Source organism: Nematolebias whitei, chromosome 12 (genome assembly GCF_014905685.2).
Source record: "Nematolebias whitei isolate Nwh7 chromosome 12, NemWhi1, whole genome shotgun sequence".
NCBI lineage: Eukaryota > Metazoa > Chordata > Actinopteri > Cyprinodontiformes > Rivulidae > Nematolebias > Nematolebias whitei.
The window spans coordinates 26,720,109-26,740,112 of NC_056509.1; positions in this window are offsets into that span (position 1 = coordinate 26,720,109).

A 20,004-nucleotide genomic window follows, 5' to 3' on the forward strand; every position below is an offset into this window, starting at 1 on the left:
ACAAAACAAAAAAAAAAAAAAACAAACAAACATGCATGCACGGAGAGAACATGCAAACTCTACCCAGACAGGTCCTGGACTGGGATTTGAGCCGGCTACCTTCTCACTGAGAGGCAACAGCTCTACCAACTGCACCACCGTGCCAGCCCTTGCCAGTATTAAAAAAGATGATCTAATGTTGAGAAATTATTAATTTATATTTGTGTCAAACCTTAAAAATGACAGTATGTGCACTCTAATTAATAAACTGTGTTGTAAACAACTCAAATACAGACATATCAAATTTAAGCTCAATATGTGTAAAACTGACAAATTTAGACATTTTGTCTTGCTAATGTCAATTAATTGTGACGATTATCTTGAGATGGATTGGCTTCAAGATGCAAAAAGTTGTAGATGTATATCAAATTGCTCAATATCCCAGTTAGGTCAGGTCCTCTGGTTCATTTCTTCTTGTTGAAACATTTCGTCTTTCATCCAAAAAACTTCATCAGTTCAAGGAGCTGCAACAAACTCAGCGTTATAAATAGCACCTTCTCATAGTGGATCAAGCAGTTTGATGGTGCGCAGGAGATGTCCAGAGGACCTGACTTAACTTTGTTAGATACATCACACGTATTTTATTTATTTTTTCATTCATGGCTTCATGAAATATCTTTATAACAGACACAAAGGGGTGACAATAATAGTTAAAGCAGGAATTTTAAACAAATATGTTTAGTTTAACTCAGCATCTGTGAAATTTAACCAGTGAATGATTATTTAACACACCTAGAGCACCATTCATCAAGGAAGTGTTTGACACTGACTCTTCAACATATTAAATCCTCAAAATCCTCAAAATTATTAGCAAACTAAGTGCAGAAAGTACATATATTATAATATAGCCACAGAGTCACAGTGTCCATTGAAATGTTAATGCTAATTATATTTCTTCTATAGAAACATTCATTTCTTAATAACCACCATTTGGAATTTCTGCACAGCAGAAAAAGAGTTAGTTTTTTCAAGGACTTTTTTTAAAATGAGCTAAAAATCATGCCCCTTGGTTTTATTCCATGTGGAACTGGAGTGCACTCAGTAAAATTTTATTTTGACTGTGGAGTTTTCTTGAAAACCTTTTTCTCAGAGAAAACTATTTCCAAGGCAATCATGTTTTTTATTTATTTATTTAGTCACTTTTATTTATTGTACAGTATGGCTGTGATGTTAAACATAATACAGTCTTCTTTCTAAATTATATTAATGAGTTTAGTGGTTTAGGTTATGGAAATAATAAAAAAAAACACAATCAGTGACTGTGCACTGACGTTTGGTCCTCTTTTTGTGGTTGGGACGTGAAGGCAGTTTTTACATGTGTATTTATTCGAGGCTTAGTGTTTTTAAAGGCAGTTTAAATTTTACTAGAATGTTTTAGTCTTATCTTATTGAATTATTGATTCCCTTTTCTTTTGTTTTGTGGTTTAAGTCAGTGTCCCTTAAAAAACAGGAACAAACTGGAGGGATTGTAAAAGTGAGCCGTAAAGCGCTGTGATGTCCCTTAGTGGTCTTCCTGATCTTTATAAAGTTCAAAATAAAGATCAAGTCAATCAGACTGACTCTGCCAGTGTTCTATTTCTTTTTGCCTGATTTTTTTTATAAAACCAAAATACAGCCAAGCAGATTAAAAAATAAATAAATAAATCCCTGTAGACATCAAGTTAATTTATGACTCAATGTTTTCAGCACCACATTTATCTCCTAGGAATTTTAATTTGAAAGTTTGTTGTTTGTCTCTATTAAATTTTCATATTTTAATGTACTTTTGCTACTGCATAGACGTGGTCAGGAGAAACAGGGAAAGCAGAGCTTCATCTGTCATTTAAATAAAAATATATATGATCAAATAAATCTCTCTGTGCATGCGTGGAGTTACTCAGATTATTCTGGTTTCCTCTGACAAATCAAGCAGCATGCATGTTAGGCTAAATGGAAACTCTAAATTATCCATAGTGAAAGTGGGAATTGTTGTTTTGTTTGTTTCTTATGTGCCTCTGTGTTGGACTTGCAACCTGTCCTGTATGGGCTCCAGCGACCCCTACAACCCTGAAAGGAAGAAGTTGGTAAAGATGATCAATGGATAAAAGTAATTAAATGGTTACATTTATCTGATGATTGGTATTATACTGTGCAGTCTAAGTTGAGTCAGATCTTTTGGACAGATACTTCTTTGTTGAAACGTTTCGTCTTTTATTCTAAAGACTTCTTCAGTTCAGTCTGAGGAGGTGCAACAAACAGTCGTATAAATAACATCTTCTCATCAGGGATTTACGGTGGCCCTAAGGTGTACATGAACAACATTTGAAAAAAACGGAATTACATTTGAAAAAACACAACAAAAACAACAACTTCAACAATTACTGCTTTTAAAATTCAAAATCACTTTATTTTTGCATTTGGCTCTTTGCATCAGCAACAAACTGAGCCTCTCCTTAGATTGAGCAATCTGTCACAAACTGTGCTGGCATGGCATGCAGTGAGAGCGTATTGCTGTCTCTCAGTGTGTCGTCAATAAAATATTTCAAACACTTACAATATGCCCCGGCTTCCCATAGTTTAGCTGATGTTTAAAAGGTATAATGCGTTTTGTGTGCAGAGAGATAATCCATCAGCGATCACTGTGAAGAAGCACTAGGTGAGGTAGGCTTGCACACACACCAGTGATAGTGAGCTGAGAGATCCTTCCTGCTACTCTGCAACTGCTAAGTAAGTAAGTAACAGCAAGCTAGTTACAATCTTACAGTCCAAGGAGACATTTAATGTCAAGTGCAACAATCTATTTATTATTTCCCTCTCGTCCATCCTTGAATTATTTATACAATCTTAAACAATTTCCTAAACTTGACTTTCACCCAAAGCAGCAGGACGGCTCAGTGGTTAGCACTGTTGCCTCACAGCAAGAAGGTCCTGGGTTCAATCCCCAGTTGGACCTGGGATCTGTCTGTGTGGAATTTGCATGTTCTTCTCATGTTTGCGTGGGTTTTCTCTAGGTACTCCGGTTTCCTCCCACAGACCAAAAACATCCTTCAGGCCCAGTCCTCCCTTGCAAAAGAGATCTGTGATCTCAATGGGATTTCCCTGGTTAAATAAAAGTTCTAAATAAATAACTAAAGTAATAATGCAAGGAGGATGAAGGCCAAAGCTGAAAGGTTTGCTTCAGACTATGGGACAGAAGATTACCCGCTCATTTTAAATGGAGTGGTGCACACAAAGAGACCGGCTGTGTGGACGTCCAGTGAGAAACCACCATTTCTACTTACTGCAGAGCCTGTTAAAATATGCCAAGCTCTTTGACTTTGTCAGACTAAAAGGTGGATCTCATCGGACTGTAGAGCTCACAAATGGTGGGAAATACATGTAAATGTCCTGGACAGCTTCTCATCTTTTTGAGCTAGAAATATCTTATTTAGACTGTTCCTGTGGTGACAAAGTTGCTCCTGCTGGTGCTCACAGTGCCAGCTACTAGAGCGTCAGTGGAGCAGTCATTCTCAACACTGAAAAGACTCAGAACAGGACTGATAAACCTTTCTTCCCTGGCAGTGAAGTCTCCACTGAGACAGATAGACTTATAAAACTGAAGGAAGACATCTGCATAAATGTAACAGACATTTCTGGAATGCCACATAACATTTTTTTATTTTTTTTATTTTTTTTTATGAAATGGGCATGACATGAGGTACAGCTGGTATGTTTGGTGGATGGTGATATAAGAAATGAAACAACCCATTAACTGCTGCCAATCAAATGGTGAAAAAGCTACCCTAGGGTGCATATACAGTATTTGTAAATCTGACTTTGATGGCGTTAATGACTCACCAGCCATAAACCTCACCACACGTCACTGTGTTGCTGGACAAACAAATGTTTTCCACCAAACACAAGCACGATGCCTTGAAGCTTGTATTTCACAAAGCTGTATAATAAAATAGCAGTTTGATCAAAACTTTATAATATAAAGCTTGGTTTTCTAAGAGCTTTGGAGCTTGAAAAACTTGTTAAATTTCAAATATGTGATGTTTAGACATGATACTTTTAGTTTTGGCTCCCATTGGCTCCCTGTCAAACTTAGAATTGAATTCAAATTCTTACTTCTAACCTACAAAGCTCTCAACAACCTTGCTCCATCTTATCTTACAGATCTTATTGTTCCATATTTTCCTAACAGAGCACTTTGCTCTCAGACTGCAGGCTTACTTGTGGTTCCTAGAGTTTCCAAAAGCAGAATGGGAGGAAGAGCTTTCAGTTCTCAGGCTCCTCTCTTGTGGAACCAACTTCCAGTTTCTGTCCGTGAGGCTCACACATTGTCCAGTTTTAAGATTTTCCTTTTTGATAAATCCTATAGTTGTGACTTGGTGCTACATAAAAAAAACTGAATTTATTTATTTTAATTTTATTATTATCATTATTATTATTTGTTCAATTGGTATCAATCTATTGCAGTTTTAAATTTTAGCAGGCACTTTAGCAGCCCCCAATCATCTGACCTCCCATCACAACTTCTCGTTAACTCTGTTCCTGTTTCAAATAAGCATGAGACCCTGAACTGTTTCAACAAACATTTTGTTGCTTATAGTTCATTATTTGACACAGTTACTAATGGAAAATCAGCCACTTCACTTAATAATCAAACTTCTACAAATCAAATACCTCCTACAAGTCAATCCTCAGTTAATCACACCTTCTCTTTTTCTCCGTTCTCAGTCAGTGAGGTCAATAAACTGTTAAAAGAACTTGATCCTAAAAAATCTGCAGGTCCAGATGAACTTCCACCTTATTTCTTAAGGCTGGCTGCTCATATCATCACAGTCCCTGTGACCCACATCTTCAATCTCTCCATAAGACAAAACTCCATCCCAGACACTTGGACAACAGCCTTTGTTCTTCCTTTGCTGAAGGGAGGAGACCCCACCACACTGAACAACTATCGACCAATCTCTAAACTCTGCATTTTAGCCAAGGTTCTAGAAAAACTGATAAACTCTCAAATCAAAAATTACCTGGACTCATTTAACATCTTACCTCCACATCAATCTGGTTTCAGGAAACAACACAGCACAACCACTGTTTCACTGAAGGTTCTTAATAACGTTGTTGAAGCACTGGATGCTAAGGATTATTGTGCTGCACTTTTCTTAGACCTGTCTAAAGCTTTTGACACTGTGGATCATAACATCTTGTGTTATAAGCTCTCAGAAATCAGTTTCTCAGAAAACACCATTGGTTGCTTATCTAACGATCTCTCAGACTGGAAGCAATGTGTTCAACATAATGGTACTTCCTCCAGTTATTTAACAGTCAACAATGATGTACCACAAGGCTCAGTCTTAGGACCCACCTTCTTTACAATCTACATACGTAATGTAGGTAAAAACATCCCTGGTGCATCCTTACATTTCTATGCTGATGACACAGTTGTTTATTGTCGAGCTAAAACAGTTGATAAGGCTTTCCAGCTTTTGAACTCTGCATTTGACATCATCCAGACAGATTTGTTCTACCTCAAACTTGTCCTAAATACCGACAAAACCAAAGGGATGCTTTTTTCAAATAGGAAATCGGTCCCAGCAGTTCTTCCTCAGATTTCATACACAAATGGTGTCCCGATTGAGTTTGTTGATTCCTATAAATATTTGAGTATCTTGGTCGACTCGCATCTCTTTTTTAAGCTCCATGTGGAAAACTTGGTAAAGAAACTGACAGTTAAACTTGGTTTCTTTCTCAGAAACAGATCCTGTCTAACTCTGAATGCTAGGAAACGCCTTGTACTTTCCTTCCCTCCACTGATTAGGGTGACATTATTTACATGAACGCTCCTACAAGAACCCTGTAGATGTTGGATGCTGTCTATCATGGTGCACTAAGATTCATAACTGGCTGTATCGTACCCACCATTGCACCCTGTATTCACTGGTTAACTGGACATCATTAACTTCACACAGACTCTCACTGGTACATTTAAATCTTTAAATCACTTCTTGGTCTGCTGCCTTCATACATCTCCTCCTACATGTCTCTGCGTGAGTGCAGCTACAGCGTTGTAGGGATGGCACCATCTAGTGGGCCTTCCCCCTGTCTGTTCTCCCTTGTGTCTGTATTGATTTTCTGATTATCGTCACCAGTGTCATGTCCTGGTTGTGTGTATTTAAAGTCTGTCTGTCAGTTCTGTCGTTGTCGGTTCGTCGTTGGGTATTGCCTGTCCTGTCCTGCCTGTGTGATCCTGTTCTTGAGTCCATGTTGTAAGTTTTGCTGCCATGTCAGCCTTTTGATTTATTATTCTTAATATTATTAAAAGTATTTTATTTTTTACATCTGCCTCTTGAGTCCTGCCTGCGCAACTGGGTTCTCCTGTTCTGATCTGCCTTGAAAACCCTGACAAGCGTGTGCTCTCAGGACATTATTACCTGCAGTGTTCCCTCAGTGCGGACTGAACTAGGCAAAAGGGCCTTCTCCTACTCCACTCCTGTTTCCTGGAATATCTTACAAAAAGATTTCAAGCTCTCGACCTCGACCTTTCTAAGTGGCTTTAAGAATCTGTTGGACTCCTAGCAGGGACCAATGCAGACATGTTCCTGTTTTTAGTTTTCTACATTTGCCTTATAATCTAGCTGTTTTTTTTTGTTGTTGTTATTTTTCTTTTTTAGCCATCCTATTTGTAAAAAAAAAAAAATCAGTATGCCTTTTTATAACTGTCTATTGTTGTCACTCTTGTCCATTGTTTTTCATCATTATTTGTTGAAATCAGGTCTCTCCTATAAGTGAGTCCTCGAGGCTCAATAGGATTTACCTGTCTAAATAAAGGTTGAATGAAAAAAAAACCTCCATGGTGTTTGTATTGGTTTTCAGAAGAGGTTTGGATCTCATGACTGTGGAATAAAACTGTTGGAATCAACCCACATGTTAAACTGAGAGGTTTAGAGGTTATTTTTGGTAAGCCAATAAAAACGTTTATTTCTACTGAGCTGTGAAAGCACTGTTGCACACAAACGACCCCTGACAATTCTAGCATCTGTTAAGCATTTATTCCTCTCCAACTTCCATGATTAGTGAAGAGGTTAGGGGACGTGATGACATAAAGAGATACAGGAAACGATCAGGAAGAGGAGTACAAAATGGTTATAAAGGGGGAAAATAAAATAAAAAAAATCTAGCAGGAACTACAAGGAGATAACTCCAACTTGGCTTTTATGTTGCAGCTTCCTGTGTGGGCCTCTCTCAGTAGAGTCAGCCCCTGACAGCAGACCCGCTTCTACCTCCATTCAGGCTTCCATGCTAATGAGCTCAGTGACACTCCTCCCCAACGGTGCTCTGGGACTCTCAGCCAGAGTGTATCCTTTGCCATGTGCTAACCACTTGTCCCTCCCTGATAGCAGCCATGCTGTTTGTCTCCTTCAGCTTGTTAGCTTAATGCTCTGTCATGCTTGTCCTGCTCATTTAAAAGGCTACACAGATTGATGAGCACTAATACAGATGCTAATCATAAAGCACCGTTTGGCTTTTCTTGCTTGTCCTCTTCATTGTTTCGTCGTCTCTATTTAGAGGTGAATACACTGGTGGGGAATTCATTTGGGAGACTTGAGAAATAGGCTCAGTGTGAGGGGGCTTCATGCAAGGCTGCCACTTAAAAAACAACAAAAAAAAGGCTTAGAAACAGGACCCCAGGGCTCAAGCTAAACAAAGTACTAATGCCATTTATACCAATGAGCCAGTATCTCTGCAGCATACTATCAGTCCTGAAGGAAAGCAGGGAAACACCCATAATTAATGATCTTCAACTGCTATCACCATTACTGCAGCTGCACAGTCCCAAGCACATAGAAACACGATTATTCTTTATGCTGACAACATTAAGCTTAAAGCCACAAAAGCAAATAACCCTCTCTTGAGCATACATAATGATGACACTTATGTTTAAATAGTCACACATTTCCTTAAGTAGCTGGGACCTGCTCTGTCATTTCCTTTAGCCCACAGCACCAGCTAAAATCACTGTCATTGCTATTTAATTTCTCATTTAGTTTTTTATGAAAGCCACTTGACACACTACTAACAGTAACTACCCATAACATAACCAGAAACGATGTCTGAGAATGAACAAAAAAAGACATTAATGCGGTTGGATTTCAGGCTGGGCCTTCACAAGCTGAGATGTCAAAGCGCTGACATGTCAAAGATAAAAGATTGAGGGGATATGGGTGATGGACAAAGCTTTGAACACATCACAGAAAGGCTGAGGCAGATGGTTCTATCCCTAAGCATCTTTACAACATCCAGTACAAGTTCATTATGTGGACTGGGATGATGTTTTACACATAGAGATTGTTATAGCCTACTAATGATGTATTTTATTTTGATCTCTGACTTTTCGAATGTCTTCAAAGGAGAATAACATTTTTCACTGTTGAATTTAACCCAACTGGGAGGAAAACTCATTTATGGATCAAACAATCATGCTGCTTACTTATCAACATGCTGTTAATTGACATTTGAATACAAAATTTAAGTAAAATGTAAAACAATGATAAAGTTTAATTCAAGTATTAAGATATCAGAGTAACTGAATATTGGTAATAGACCAGTTGATCAGTTGGGCCAGTTTTCATTAATGTTTACAAAGGCTGGAAATGGCCAACACTAGATCCTACCAAGCAGATATTAAAGTGCATTTGTGGGCAGGGCAATGTTGTAAGCATTGGCATAATTAAAGATGGAAGGAGTGACTCAGTAATGTCCATTGTCCATGATTAAAGCTAACATGTTTGTTTTTTGGGTGCTGCCTTGTCGTATTTTTGGCGCCAGAATCTGTACACAATGGACGTATCAGTTAAGTATCAAAAAGTCCCCTCTTGCAATGCAACACTTTATCCAAGTCTCAAAAATAAGTGCAGCAAAACAGATTTTTTTAAAATACACACCGTATTTTTCAGAATATAAGGCACATCGGATTACAAGGAGCATTAAGCGAAACAAAACAGTCAGAGAAGTCAAACTTTATTCAACTCATTCACATTAACTCTCAACATTGTTCAATTGTACCACATATCTAGGTCCCTAAGCACAACCAGAATGAATATATAAGGCGAACTGTTGATTTTTGAGAAAAATTAAGGATTTTAAGTGTGCCTTATAGTCTGAAAAATACAGCATTTGAACATACCAGAACAAAGTAAGAAATACATGAATCAGTATATTCAACTGATATATTGTGAAATTGATAGCTGAATAAAATTATCTGAATAATATTTTTATTTTTTCTTTGTCAGTGCATTGTCTCTTGTGTACATGGAAGGGCCAGACTCCAAAAGTTGTACTGTAGCCTGCACTGTTTATAACATTATATAACGTTAGTCATAGAAGATCACTGTGGCAACTCCTGCAAAAGGGAACCACCGAAAAAAAAACCAACAACATTGTTATTGCTACTCTTTTTACTAATAATATATACTATTATTATTGATAAGTGGCCCAATGGCTCAGATGGTAGAGCTGTTGCCTCTCAGCAACAAGGTTGCAGGATCAACTTCCGGTCAAGGGCCTTTCTGGGTGGACTTTGTAAGTTCTCTCAAAGCATATGTGGGTTTTCTCCGGGTACTCCGGTTTCCTCCCACAGACCAAAAACATGCAAGTTAGGCTGACTGGTAACTCTAATTTGTCCCTAGGTGTGAGTGAGAGAGTGAATGGTTGTTTGTCTCATTTGTCTCTATGTGTCTCTGTGATGGAATGGAGACCTGTCCAGATGTCCCCTGCCTCTCGCACAGTGACTGCTGGATATGGGCACCAGTGACCAGAAAAGGAAAAAGTGGGTAAAGATAATGGATGGTTGGATTATTAGTGATAGTACTGCTGACAGTAACAGCATTTTTAATATTAGTCTTACAGTTTGTGTCTTACTATAGGGATGTTATTTTTTCCCCGTGCAGCACTGACAAATATTGACAAAGTATTTTAATAAATGTAAAAAAAAGAGATCCTGTCTTTACCAGGACAAATGGGCAGATCATATATCTTTTAAACTCTTTCACAGCTTTTAAAATGTAATTTGACTCTATGTGAAATGTTGCTTTTACAAAGGAAATATAATTAACAAAATCAAAAACAAAATTCACAACTTAGAAATAATTGTTGCACCGCTAAGAATGTGCACTAATTAACATTCGACTAGTTATTCGATTAATTATCATTTCCTATTTTGTTTAGTTTCAGGAGGGATTTGTGACAAAAAGGTGTCAGCAAAGGTCAAAGGAAAAGTTTACAAGGCAGTGATGAGACCAGCTATATTGTATGGTCTGGAGACAGTGGCATTGACAAAAAGACAGGAGAAAGAACTGGAAGTGGCAGAAATGAAGATGTTGAGGTTCTTCTTAGGAGTGACAAGGAGGGATAAGATTAGGAATGAGATCATCAGAGGTACAGCACAGGTTGAACAACTGGGAGATAAAGATAGAGAGGCCAGACTGAGATGGTTTGGACATGTCAAGAGGAGGGACCGTGGATATACTGGTAGAAGGATGTTAGAAATGCAGCTGCCATGAAAATGACAAAGAGGAGATATATGGATGCAGTTAGAGAGGATATGGAGGTAGTTGGAGTGAAGACAGAGGGTACAGAGGACATAGTGAGGTGGAGGAGGATGACTCGCTCTGGCAACCCCTGAAGAGGGAAAAGCCGAAAGAAGAAGAAGAAGGTTCATTAAATTAAACAACTTGGTTCTGATTGACATCAAAATGGGAGTTTTATTTTGAAGCTTTAGCTCTCAGGTAGAACAGTTAAAATACCTGGAGACCTCAAAAACAGAACCCCTTCTGATGGGGACGTCATCAGAGTTTTTATACACTTCTGAAATAGCACACGAACATGAGCTTGTTATTGCCAGAAGTTTTCCAGAGTCTCCAACACACACAATGATTTTCCTATAAGCACATTCTTTGCAAGTCAGTCTGACAAGACATCTGTTACACTTAGTTGATAAAAACAGCTCTGATGGGAAACAGTCTTATATAAACACGTGATCTGAAATTCCTGGTAATAGACACTGATAAAGTCAGTTCAGCTTGACTAGAAACAAGCTCCCATGCATGGCTTTTTTTTAGGAAAAACAAGTCTACCACTTCAGTGCATTCGCTTTCCATTCTATTTTCTCATTCCAAAAAGAGTAGCATCGTTGTTGCACAGCAGGAATGCGGAGAAAACAACTATTTAGGCCTAAACAATGATGTTCTTTAAACTCCTAGTTTAAAACTTTTTCTTCCTCTTTACATGTGTGTGTGTGTGTGTGTGCACGTGTACATTGTGGTTTTGTGCTGTGATTGAGCAGCTCCCTGTCAAGTATCCAGCTCTCCTTTGGCATCAGCAGGGTGAGATGGAGACAGCTTTATCCACCGCCACCACCGGAGGATAAATTGGATTTGGCTAAAAGCAACATCAGCACCACAGTTTTGGAACGCCCGTGTGGCAGAGGGGCTTCTTGGCAACACCAGAGACTCTAAATTTCACAAACAAATGCATGTTAAGAAAAAAAAAACACATTCAGCAGCTGGGGCTCATTTTTTGCTGCACATTTAATGACCTTACACCAAACCCCCGAGGACCACTAATAACATCCTGCTACTTTTCTGGCTCCACGATCACTTTCTTACCATTAAAGTAAAATAATTTAAAACATCTGGAAAAAGGAAAAAAAAAACTGATCAAATGCACAGACATTTTAAAGAATTTAGTTAAATTCTAGGTAATTATTTACCAAAAGTGTATAATAATTGTTCTACTGGTTTTAAATAAACACTGGAAACAGTCAGTTTGATAACGCTGCAGTGTTACACCTGCTAGGTCAAAATGACTTTCAGCATTTGTTTAATTCTTATCATTATTTCCACAATCTCTGCAAATATGAGATCTGTGAGACAGAAAATGAGACTATTTAAAGGCATGGTTTTGAAGCCTTAAGTGCATGCTTTCAAACTTCCCTTTATGTGTTTTTGGAGCCAAATTTGACAATAAACCACACGGACAAGAGTAAGAACACTTGTATGTTACTGAAAACAAACCAGTACAACACTAAATTTATTTTTCAATCTTAAAGTTGGATTTGAGAAGTAGTCATGTGATAATTAAGTCCAGTTGCAATAGTTCAGATCTTGTGATGTGGAGTTCTGTGGAAAGTAATGAACAGTAATCGTCTTGCCTGTAGTAGATATCTTCTTCTTCTTTTTTTTTTACAATCTTAAGCTGCTCAAGTAGTTACATTCTGATTAGTTTGATAAGCTAAACTCTAGTCAGAGTGAGGCAATGACCAAAATAAATTGCTGACATATAAAAACAATTTTACCTAATTTTAGTGTTATTGATAGAAACTTTACAATGCATGGTGATCCTTAGGGCAGCACGGTGGCGCAACTGGTAGAGCTGCTGCCTCTCAGCGAGCAGGTCCCTGGTTCAAACCCCAGTCCAGGGGCCTTTCTGGGTGGAGTTTGCATGCTCTCTCCGTGCATGCGTGGGTTTTCTCCGGGTGCTCCGGTTTCCTCCCACAGTCCAAAAACATGCATGCTAGGCTGATTGGTAACTCTAAATTGTCCCTAGGTGTGAGTGAGAGAGTGAATGGTTGTTTGTCTCGTTTGTCTCTATGTGTCCCTGTGATGGACTTGCAACCCGTCCAGGGTGTACCCCGCCCCTCGCACAGTGATTGCTGGACATGGGCACCAGCAACCCCCGTGACCCAAAATGGAATAAGCGGGTAAAGAAAATGGATGGATGGATGGTTATCCTTAGATAATGTTCCTTAGATAGAGATAACGTTACTAATTGACATTTATAATGTATATGAGTGTTTTTGTTCAGTGCCCTGAGATAACTTATGTTATGGTATGTTATACGTGGCACTATATAAATAGAATAAACTAAATTAATCTGTCAAAATGCTCCTTCTGACTACTCTTGCTGCTATTTGTGCTCGCAGATAATCACGGGAGTCTCTGGAACATGTAAAAACTACAATTTCACAGAACCCAAATTCTGAAAAAAATAAACAATGGCTTTTAAACAAAACATAGTTTTATTCGTCAACACAAGTTGTCTATTAGGACCTTTGGGGTAAAAAAGCAATAAAATAAATCTGTTAGAGAAGCCTAATAAACTCATTACTGTTAACTTCCGCACTTAAAAGTCATCACAATATACAAAGTTCGCACCATGCTGAGCAAATATTTGCTTTAGAATTCACTTTTGTCCTTGTGAAGTATATAATGGAGAAGAATATGTAATAAATAATTTTAAAGAGATAATCAAGTGGTGAAAAAGAAAAAAATCTATATTGTTATGAATGCGATCCTCATTATGAAGAACTGTTGTAAAATGTGTAATGTTGTGGCTTTATTTGGCACTGTCATTTGTTGTGACTATATTTATTTGTTTAGAATTACTGAATACAGATGTTGCAACGTATTTGTTTTACAGTTGAGTCCTCCCAAACTGAAAAAAAAAGTTTACTGGATCATCAGCACATTCATTTAATGTGAAATTCCAATTCAACAAGGCGCCATGTGTCCAATCAGTGTGAACTCGGTGGATTTGGTCACAGAGGATGGGTAAACATGGTCCCTTGTCAAACGAGTCACACTCTCAATTCTAATAATTTCTCTTTCTTGAAAGTGTAGACTTGCGCTGCATCCACCTCTTCAGCTATATAATTGAGAAACAGCTCATCCGTGGGATCATTCATGTGTGTGAGGACTTGAAACAGTTTGGCAGCAGCACATGCATATTATTACATCAGGAGTTGTCAGAGCCTATTGATTACACACTGTAATACACTCCCATGCTCTCCTCAGCCTACACCGTTATTGTAAATGAGACTTCGTATGGATCCGGCTTCACCCTATCATCACCGATCATCTGTCACACGCTGTGTATTTTGGGCATGAAACATTAAAACGGTCAGGGATGTGTGAAGCAGAAGAAAAAGACAACCAAGCCCATCAAATTCAAAATTGAGACACGGTGGAATAGAATAAAAAGGGTTGTTGAGTTGAACCAGATCAATTGGTTGTTTATAATTTATATGAACATGGATACCCAAGACTTCTCAAAGCAAGCTTACTCTAAATGGAAAAAAATATATATTCATTGAACATTGATTAAAATATAAATAAAAACGGTGCAATAGTTTACTGTTTTTATTTACCAATATAGCGTTCACAATGGAACGTAATAGGCAATTCAAATACTTACAACTAAATATTTGTTCAATTGTTTACACAAAAATAAATAAATAAACAAAACAAAAAAATACAGGTAACTTGGAATTTTATGGAAGTTAATCATCTCAAAACAACTGGGATGAGGCAACCAACAGCTAAAAAAGGGAAGTAGTTTGAATAAGAAACAGCTGGAGGAAAATTTAGAAACTAATTAGGGTAACTGAAAAAAAGGTCCGGGTGGCACGGTGAATCAGTTCTTTGAGTTGTTGCCTCTCTAGAGAAGGATGCCAGTTCAAATCCCGGCCTGGGACCTTTCTAGGTGGAGTTTGCATGTTCTCTCCGTGCATGCGTGGGTTTTCTCCAGGTACTCCGGTTTCCTCCCACAGACCAAAAACATGCATGTTAGACTGATTGGTAACTCTAAATTGTCTCTAGGTGTGACATTCTAGAGTGAATGGTTGTTTGTCTTGTTTGTCTCTATGTGTCTCTGTGATGGACTGAAGACCTGTCCAGGGTGTCCTCCACCTCTTGCACAGAGACTGTTGGACATGGGCACCAGTGACATCCATGACCCAAAAAAGAAGACGTGGGTAACGATAATGGATGGATGGATGGATGGAAAAGAGGTCCATAAGAGGACTGGGTATAAAAAAAAGTATTTTAGAGAGGCAAAACGACTCAGAAGTAAAAATGGGTAGATGTTCCTCAGTGTGTGGAACAATGTTTCTAAAACAAAAGTGGATCAGTTTCAGAATAATGTTTTTCAGCAGAAAATTGGGAAGACTTTAAACATCACATGAAATTCAAAATATCCAATTTTGTAAAAAAAAAAAAAGTGTACTATTTCTTAATTTTAATTTTTGATCTTTTTACTATTTCATTGTGAATATAATGCATGTTCACTGCAACCATTGTATTCTTTTTACATTTACATTCACATGTGAGCTAGACAAAAGGTGAAGCAATACTTGTGCAACTTATTATATGTAGGATTTTTATTTTTCTCGTCTTTGCTTAAAATGACAGCCTGTATATAGTTGACATAAACCAAATAAACCAACAGCAAACAGTTTTACACAATGTCCCTTTTTTTTCGAAACAGGGTTGTATGAAAAAATTACAACGTGCAAATTATGAGCACGGTGAAGCTACACACCTTTACTAATAGAACTCGATTCCAGACCATCATCTTTGCCAGTCATATGATAAAAGGATTAAGGACTAAAAATATCTGACTTGCCAAATTAACAAAGGCACACGTATTTGTCTGACGTATGTGTTCTTTCAGGAAAACAGGTGTTTTTGAGAGACAGAATTTATGGTGAATAAAATACTACTTCCACTGTAAGTTTTCATATTCACCATGTGGACATACTCACTTTTTAAACAAGGCATAAAACCATCAACAAACATCAGCAAAGTACTAAACATTTGTTAACATTAGCCTTCATTCAGTTGAACACTAATCAATTTTCATATTGGAAATCTCTTCTCTCAGAAGGTTTCAAATTTATCCATTTTCAGAATAACATGTTTGCCTGCTTCTATGTGATTTAAACACTTGTTTTATGTGTTGACATGTTTTGAGCTGTAATATTAAACACTATACAAAAAAAAACCCAGAGTAAACATTACCATTTGCAGCCACAAGGGGGCCCATTAGGCTTTTGACATGTTGTTTCTCTTCTGCTGACCCCCCCCCCCCCCCCCATCATCCTCTGGAGTTGGCAGAGTTATTCAGAAGCAACACTGAGGATGAAGAATTCAGTGATGTGGAATGGGATCGGTGAATTTACCGCTAACTGACTTGTCGGACTCGTTGGTTTGTTGTGTTAATTAACCTGTTCAGGATCCCAGCTATGTTCTGCGTGTTATTGTTATTTCAGATTAAATGTCTGTTCTTGAACTTTGTAAAATACACGTCTAAATAAATGTGACATACTCTGAAGCGACTTATATATGGACTTTTCCTTTTCATGAGGCATTTTTTGACTCACGCGATCTGTACTCCAGAGTGACGTATAATTCAGAAAATAAAGTACATATTTTGCTGTCGTTTGACTTTTTGTGCATAATGGAAAAAGACAGTTTTTGAAAAATAAAACTACCCATACTTTGCAAATATTGTATTTGCCTTCAATACCCATTCATTGTGATCTCAATGGTATTTACCTGGTTAAATAAAGGTTAATAATTGTGAATATTGTTTAATGATGATTAAACATTACCCTAAACCATATATTTAGATTTATCTTTGTTAAATGGAGCAGATTGTATAAAAGCAGTGCAACTATTTTACTTTTGCTGTCCGTGGTGCTGAAGTAGCTTAGGCAGCCAAAAAGAACGGCAGACACACGGAAAAACTCGCTTTTCAGTTAATAACACCTTTTTATTTCTTTCTTTATGTGTCTATTTCCTTGTGTACCATTGTCATTCCACACATATTCCACATATGTTACATGTTATTTCACACGTGACTCCACGTGACTTTACAGATGAGAAGTTTATATAGCTATTCTGAAAGGATTTTGTCAAGACTGTTTTTAAACAGACCTAAAGGAAGATGTATAAAAATAAACTCAAATACAATAAATCTGAATCCCTCCTGCATTTTTTTTCAATCTTGTTTTTTTTAAATTATACTTTATGAAACCTACAAGTACACAGCACCGAGAACCTAAAACTACTGTACCATGTAATATGCTCTGTAAATCATCAGGGATCAAAATAAGTTAAAAAATTAAAAATAAAACTTGTATTATAGTCAGTAAAAATATATTTTTTTGGATAAAAATCTTTGCATCAGCTAGATGATATTTCAGGTTTTCTTTTTGTAAGTTCAATAATTAATATTTAACTAAAAGTTACATGTAGGTTTATTAAACAGATATTACCTTATTGGAAATATGTTAAATTATAAGCAAAATAAGAAAAAAAAGAGTTTGCAATGCTATAAAACAACCAACATTTTTCTTGACTTTTCGTTTAGATGCACACAGAGAAACAAACATTCTCTACATTATTTAAAAGGGTGAACACAGGAAGCTGAAGCAACTCGTACTCTGATGTGATGAAATGCCTTTGACAATCTAAGATGCAGGCTTGTGTTTTAAAGTGAAGAAGAGGACATGAGCAGGAACAGCACTTGACCAGAGTTCATAAAACATCTACGGTAAGCTTGATATTGTCATCTTATATAAATAAATTTAGAACCTAAATGACAGCAAAGTTGCATACTTTGCTCATATTAGAAGAAAGCATTAAACATAAAGAAGGCCAGCTCTATATTTTGTTCACCAGTAACGCTACATGTTCAGCACCAATACAAATGATCTGGAAGGTAAATGTATGTGCAATTTTTGTTTGGCTTTCCCATCCCATTCCACTTTTCTCCCCTTTCTATATTGCACAGCAGTCCTGCTGAGGCAGTTTATTTCCATAAACAACACTAATCAGACATCTGAAGGGAGGGATAAAGCCCAGATTGGCCATAACCATGCAGCAGTTATCTGTTGATAGGCCCAGCGTTGGCCAACGCTCGTGAATGGCAGACGAAAGGCAACAGCTTTCTATATGTTTGGCTCGAATAGCAAGCCAGCAACAGCTCACTGAGGACAAGAGTATCTGGCAATCCTCAGAATATTGGGTGCTGTCAGCCAAGAAACTGTCTGATGATTGGCTGCGGTGACTCCAAAGTGAACCGATTGTCCTATCAATGCCTACAGCACTAGCTGGCTGACAGTGCTGCCTGCTGGCTAGCTTCACTATATGCAGCCATCCCAATCACCTCCAGGTGGTGGAGAGGGACATACAGTATGTCCATATCTTTAAGCGTGAAAGTGTTTAAATGTGTGTGTGTCTGTGTGTGCGTGTGACTCCATATCATCCATAAATTTCCATCGGGGAGGTGTGCAGCTAAGCCCTGCCAGCAGGCTCTAACACCTCATTATTCTAAGCCAGGCAGAAAATGGGTTTTTAGAGATCTCTCACTGGGCTGTGCTGTTGGAAATGTGGGCCACAGGTCTTCCAATATCACCAGCAGAGACCTAAAACATGCCTCATTTGTTCAAGTCAGCTACACCGCTGCACTTCACCCAAAAAAGAAAAAGTAAACAGTTTTGGTTTTGAATAAATTAATTTGGTTCTGTGATCTTTACAGTTTTAATGAATGTTGATTATTTATTTGATTTGTAATGGGTGGGAGAGCGTTAGGATGTTAAATGCAGCTCAACAAAATGATGGAGATGAAAAACAACAGAGCCCAAACTCTCATTTGGACATTTTATTTAGGTTTGTGTGGAAGAGAAAACTAATTCTCATATGCAATGACTTGGTCAGTTAATCTACATGTATATATATATATATATATATATATATATATATATATATATATATATGCACACACACATTTTTTTACTTCCGATCCAATCCTGATATCTGCACATCGGCCAATACCGATACTATTCCAATATCATAACCATAATTGATTTTATGAGGCTGTAATAATCTCCTCTCAAGTACAGTTTGTACAAATATATGCATGTATGTCCAGAAAGGCAACTTGAGGTAAGTCTTATTAATGTTGGATAAGTTTCAAAGTTAGAATTAAATTTTGCTAACACAAAACATAATATTTGTTTTATTCTTAGATTTAAAATGTATATTAAAGGGATTAAATGGCTTCAAAGATCTGCTAAATTCATGACATAAACCCACACGGACATGTTCCTGTTTTTAGTATTTTACATCGCTTTATAATGTAGCTGTTTTTGTTTCTTTTTTTAATACATATATATATATATATATATATATATATATATATATATATATATTTCTGTTCATACTGTGTCTATTCAATTCAGTTTATTTATTTAGTGCCAAGTCAAAACGGAAATCATTTCAGGGCACTGATCAGAAATATTAAAATACATTAACAGAAATATTCATAAATAAAAATAATTTAAGACTATTTATCTGAGCAGAGCGCTTTGAATTTAACTCCATCACAGAGCTCTCATCTTGAGCTGATAAATATCTCCTGGAGGGTAAATGTAAACTATATCTTGCCTGTAAATATTCAATCAAGCTGTGAAGCAGGCAGTCTGATTTCAGTCACCACGCTCAGTCTGCTCCTCCGAGATGGGCAGACTGAGCACAGCTGACTGAATCAGACTGCCTGCTCTGGATTGAACAAGAGGAACACACCGCTGAAGCCACGAAGCTCGAACATCCAACGTAAAACTAACGTCACCACGATGCCTGGCTTAACAATCCTCATGCTCTTTAATGCAGTGATTTTTCAAATGTTTATTAATTTGATGTATTGTAATGTTGTGACGGAGCTTCCTCCTCTTCGTACAGCAGCTCTACAGAAATTGCACGTTGCTGTCTTGCGGTGTTTAGTGTAAAATACTTCCACACAGTGGCCATTATGAAGAAAAGTTAGTTAGCTGTTAGCAACAGTGCTGCTCAGTGCTCAGCCCTCAAAAGAGTATTTACTCATGTTGTAGCTGGCTACAAATTATGAAATGGATTTCCTGAATGTGAGGCGGGACTTATTACTCTAGATTTCATGAAACATGCCTCTGTTCAGGAAATCCATTCCATAGTTTGAAATCAACCTGCAGAGCAGGTCATCAGACACAGGCATGCTTAATGGAAACATCGAGATCGGCAGGTTGGATCGGAAAAATCCGATACGTAAATTATGCTGTTATTGGAGGCCGATACCGGATCGAATCGGCCCCATCCATAATATATATATATATATATATAT